Source organism: Pinus tabuliformis, chromosome J (assembly GCF_031772625.1).
Source record: "Pinus tabuliformis cultivar Carrire ecotype Pingquan chromosome J, CPIR1, whole genome shotgun sequence".
Taxonomy (NCBI): Eukaryota; Viridiplantae; Streptophyta; class Pinopsida; order Pinales; family Pinaceae; genus Pinus; species Pinus tabuliformis.
Window position 1 is genome coordinate 1,340,885,596 of NC_142295.1, and position 6,000 is coordinate 1,340,891,595.

Genomic DNA, 6,000 nt, shown 5'->3' on the forward strand with positions numbered 1-6,000 from the left:
TTTTGAGCTTGCACTGAGTTACCTCATAGGGTTGAAGCTCTTGGGTTAGGGCCCAATCCAAGCAGCCAAGCTTGTCTTTACTTGTATTTGTATGCTTTACTTCAATTTGTAGATTAGTTTGTTGTTAGATGTATTTCTCTTATGGTTAAGAATAGGTTGCTTTTGATGATTTAGTAGCTTGCTTCCATTTGTGCTTTCTATAGCAGGTTAAGTAGTGATTAGAGAAGATTAAAAAGGCTAGCAATAGTGCCTTGGCATCTCTTCCTCCCTCTGGGACCATGATTTGAGGCAAAGACTCTCTTGCTGCCCCAAAAACATAGATTTTCCTCATTCATAGGACTTCTAGTGTTTGTAGCTCTCTAGTAGGTTGATAGTCCAGTTTTGATTTTCTTTAGATCTTCTTTATCATGTTCACTTCCTAATTTGAAATAGTCCTTTTGCATGCTTTCCTTTCTTACAACATTTCCCAACATTTCCTAGGATGCACACATTTCATTGGTTGCTTGATTTTCTTGGTTGACTGTCAGTTTCTATGCAGTAGATCTCTTCCAGCAATAGGCCAGCTTACCAACCATCACACCCTTCATCTGATCCATGCCCTATAGGTCTCCCAAACCTCACCTCAATTCTACCCTAGTTTCCTTCATTTTTCATAGAACTTCTTCATCTCTCCTTGAGCAAATCCAATAATCTTTCTCTCTCCTGGTGATTCATGGTAGACCTTAGGTTCCCTAACACCTCATTCCAACCTTCATCCACCTTTTTCACCCACTCTCACACCCTTAAAACAATGAAAATTGCTCTCTGCCTCCTCCTGTAGGCCTCCTATAGTTTCCCTATTTTCTTCCTGTAGTTTTCTTGTGTCCTCTTGTAGTTTTTCCTGTAGGCTTTCTTCTGAAGTTCGAGTGTGGGAAAATCCTCCAGAAGGCCACCTAAGACCTCCTAGGACCCATGCACACCATCCTACATCCTCCCAAGCTCCAAATCCGCCCTCTAATGCCACCTGTTCACTGTCACACACACACAATAAACTGTATGCATGTTAAATTCACATAAAAACACATAAAATCAAAAAATATGTTTTTTGTTTATTTACTTCTAGAAATAGCATGGTTAGAAGTTGTTTACTTCCTTGAGTAGGTAATGGCATTTCTTTCATGGTTTTCATAGTGTTTTTGGCAAAAGTAGAATTAACTTTTTAATTAGGGTTTACTAGGTTTTGCTTTACATTCTAGTCTTTCTCCTTTCTGCAGTTAGAATAGCATTAGTAGAGTAATCTTTCTTTCCTTTCATCACACATAGAGCTTCTTCTGAAATATATAGAAGTTGGCTTGAGCTCCCAGTGATCTCATGTTGGCTGACCAAGTGACAACCTACAGTGTGAAATAGTACTTGTGCATATAGCATCGACGCTTCCAAGTTTGTTACGAACTATCGGGTTGATAAAAGTAAAGTTGGCAGCCCAAGAGTTGTAGCAATCTTACTACAATACTGGCACTCACCACACCTTCCCTGGTTGTCTCCTAACTTTGTGATCCACTCATATAGCTCAAATGGAAAAGATGCAAATAAAATTTCGTGGATTTTAGTGTACAAGTAGCGATCCAACCACTGCTCCTTAGATACTCTCAGATTTATGGTTTCCTGCACCACGAACTCTTGAATATTCTTGTTCAAACACTCTTCAATTTATTTCTTTGTAGGTTTCTAGTGGCATGACATCAGACATTCTTTATGTAGATCTTGGTCCCGATAATGGAACCATTTGTTGGCTTAATGGGGCCTGACCCAGGTTCAGAGGTGATTTAGCCAAGCAAATCCCGGTACTACTGGCCCTTTCGGCAATAGTCCGCAGAGCACGGATTGAGGTCTCACCTGAAGTAGTATGGGAGGGTGCTAGAACCAGGTTTCCGCACCCTTGTGATGTCTGATGGGCTTCTGGAGGTTCGCGGTCTAACCTATTGATGCGTGCACTTGCGATCCCTTCATGACCTATGGAGTGGCTTCCGTGCAACCCTGATCGGGGTGTAATCTGTATAATACCCAAGGTCCTTGCTTATTAACTGATTACTTAGCTTATGTGTGCAAGATTTAGGGTTATTACATCATATCCATCATCTATATCAGTGTGCACGATACATAAATGAACATAAACATAAAGAAGATAAGCACAACAATTACACAGAATTAGGAATCAACTTCTCTTTATTAGCTTCCTATCCCGATTACAGACTCGACTCCGCCCTGCGCACTCAGCCGTAGGGGTTCATGCACTTAGCTACGGACTCTACTAAGTCTCTATGCACTCAGCTGCAAAGCCTCTTCCTACTACTACACCCAAAGACACTTAGACTTCTACTCTAAGCTCGAACCATTCCTTCGCTACTTTTCCTATCATTTACTGCCCTTACAACTTAGAGCCTCGCTCTATTTATACAATCCCATGGTCCGCGGACTCACTAATTTACAATCCAATTCTTAGGGCGGACAACCCTATGACTCAATTGTACACTTCGCACACGCAATTCGCGGAGTTCTACATCATCTTTGACCAAAACTTGGGCTTTAAGCCCCAAAACCTACTGTGGGGGGATTCCATGCCCAACACTTAGTAACTAAATATGATTTTCTCACCGTAGTACAGAAATGGTCAAAATAATGGATGAGTCCACATGGTGGAGCAGTTGGAAAAAAGAAGGGTACCCCACAGGATGCAGGTACAAGTGGAAAGGATGAAGAGATAGAAACCGAAGAAATAGAGAAGGAGCATGAGGAACCCCTCAGTGATGCAGGAGTGTCAAAGGAGTCACCATTTATCGTCAGAAGGAGAGACACAACAACTATGTCAGGCAAGAGGAAAAGGGAGAAATCAGATAAGTCAAAGGGCATAGAAGCGCTTGTCCTCACTAATGGGGACATTGATGGTATCAAAGAGAAATTCCAGGAAATCCCAACAGAGACATGAAACACAATTTATTATCGATATAGAATAGTCTTGGCTAAGGTATAGTAGGGCATAATGGAGCTAAAGGCATTGTCACAAGTAGAAAAATAGCAAGAAAAAATAACTCGGCCACTGCAGGTAGAGCAAAGAATAGAAACACAATCTAGCATAAGAATTTTGCAGATGCTAGCTAGGGGACTTCAGTGGTACACACTAGAGGAAAAAGAATGAGCCAAGGCATGGAATATTTTCATCATAAATATTATCGTGTTTCCCATTAAGGTGTTCCATGAATTCCATCAAATTTTAACAACCAAGTTGCAGGAGTGGGAACAACGAACCTTGACGTTGGCAAAGCAGGTCAAAAAGGAGCTGGAGCAAGTGGCTAAGAAAAGAGATAAATCATGTTAGTGACAAAAATAGTTTTAAAAATCCATCGAAGATAGTTGCATCATAGTCCCAGATGTGAAGGTTGGTGAGGAGGAACCACCAGCAGAGAAGGTCACAAATCTTGCCTCACGATAAAGGAATCGAAGAATACAATGCAAAAAGTTAAAATTCAAGTATGAAGTGCAGATATCAGAGCTGCAAATAAGGTTGCAGCCATCCATGCCACCAAAAGTGTGGGAGTAGAGGTAGAAAGACTTAAAGGAAACATTAAAAGGCATCTCCGACATGGTGGTGGACTGCGGGAAATTATTAGATGACACGATGCAAATTTGAACCTCACTACAGGAGGATACAAACATCCAAAAGATCAAGGAGGAATTAAAGGTGAAGGAGAAGTAGTGCGATAAAATCTTTGCAACTGTAAATACCCTACCAGTCTTACAAAAACTTGCCAGTATTACCAAAGGGAAGAACCTCCAAAAGTAGATAGATGATATTCGAAGGAAGGAGAAAATTTTACAAGCAAGGACTCATCCATGGAAATATGACGCCCTCAGACAATCTCAGGAAGTGGATGAAAGGCTCAAAGAGTTGAAGAAAATGGAGGTAGAAATACTACAGAAGGTTGCTGGCCCAACCATAGAGGCATTGCTGGAGGAGATGCATAAATAGGAGAAATAAATGGCAGATAGTCCAGCAGAATAATGTAGTCTACAACAGAACTGGGGTGAAAATCAAAGGAACTATAGCTGAGTGGCTCGGGACAATTCACGAGTGAGTATTGGGGGCCTGTTGGGCGCAACCCAACTTGGTCCAAACTTTGGGTAAAGGGCTCTGCATTTTGAGGAGCGGAGTGCACCGATTTAGCGAATTTCTATTCATCGTGCAGTGTTTAGGAGCTTTGGGGTGGGGCAAAAGTCCCTTTTGTAATTATTTTCGGGTATTAATCCATTGTTTTTTGGGATCCATGGTATGTGGACCCTGCTATTGTAGTAAGGAAGTCTATATAAATAATGTTTAATACTTTGTCGAATATAGAATAGCTAGCTAAGCATATATTATTAGTATTCTCTATCTTGAGTCTATATTTTTGGGGGAGCCTCCACAGCTGAGTGCGCAGAGGCCTTGAAGAGTCTACAGTTGAGTGCGCAGACCACCTGCAGCTAGGTGTGCAGGTGAGGGAGGAGAATTTACTAAAGATCCTTACTAGTAAATAAGAAGATTTGGTGAATTATTGTGTATCTTTTTATGTTCATTCTCTGTTGTTATTGATATCACTATCCATGCTTTTCACTGAATTATGCGAAAGAATAAATCTTATATTGTTTTATGTTATGTCTATGTGTTAAATACCAATCTGTAAGGTTAATCATCAATGCGAATTTATTCATGTATGTGAAGTTGTAGGTAGATATAAGACATAAGTAAATACACGGGTGCCACAACACACATATCCCTATGGCTTCAAAGATCGGGTTCTGTAAACTCCCATAACCAGTTCGAGTGAGACTACAATATGTTTGCAGGTCATTGCTGAAAGGGCCAGTTGTTGAGGATTTTTTTTGGTGTGCAACACACTCTGAACTTGGGTCAAGCCCCCTTAAACCAACAAAAGACAGTAAATAGTACTAATCTCAAAAAGAACATGATCACATACATAAGAATGAATCGTTGATCAACCAACGAAATATTTCACAAGGAAGAAAGAATTGTTAAAGAAAATACAACACACCTTTAAAAATATAAGTACCGAAGCCACATAACTAGGTCAATTTCCTTAGTACAGATGAAAAACAACATACATCACAAACATTCAAAGAACAATCTTACCATATTCATGACATATACATGAAAGTGTACCTTTCCTCCATCATCGTCCTGTCATGATAAGATAGAGTACCTGCAACTAAAAACCATTCATGAAAAGCCAACATCAGTCCAAAAACACCTAAACTAACATATTTCATGAGCTCACCTATTAGGGCTAGAACTAGTGATTGGCTAAGGGATTATGTAGTTCTAGAGGCCAAGGTTTGGGACTGAGGCTTGCGGCTACGCAATGCGTAGTTCAGGATGGCTAGGCTCAAGAGATTGTGCAGTTGAGGGGCTTAAGAACTCAAGGTTGGGGCTTGAGGCTTGAAGATGCCCACTACGCAATTATGAAAGGACATAGGCCAAGGAAATGTGTAGTTGAGGGACTCAAGGACTTAGTCGGGAGGCTTGAGGCTTGAGACTGTGGAATGTGAAATTACAGAGGCTTGGGCAAAGGGACTACACAGTTGAGGGACTCAAACACTCATGTTGGAGGCTTGAACCATGAGTTTTCCCACTCCGCATTTCTAGGAGGTAGGGAGTCTAGGTGATTGCACAATAATGTAGTTCAGAAGCTCAGGGCCAAGGCCTAAGCCTTAACTATAAAGGAGAGAGAAATTGTGTAGTTTTAGAGGTCAGATGGTGCATTTGAGCACTTTGATTGCATAGTGAAGAGACTTCAAAGGCGGATACTATGCATTGCGGAGTGCCAAGGGACAATGATGTTTCTAGAGGGCTAAGACTGCGCAGTGCACAATTCAAGGGGGTAGAATGAGGTTTAGTTGCCTAGTCATGGAGTTTACATAATTGGACTAAGTGTTAGATCAATGAGATGAGGATGAGTGAAAGGGAGA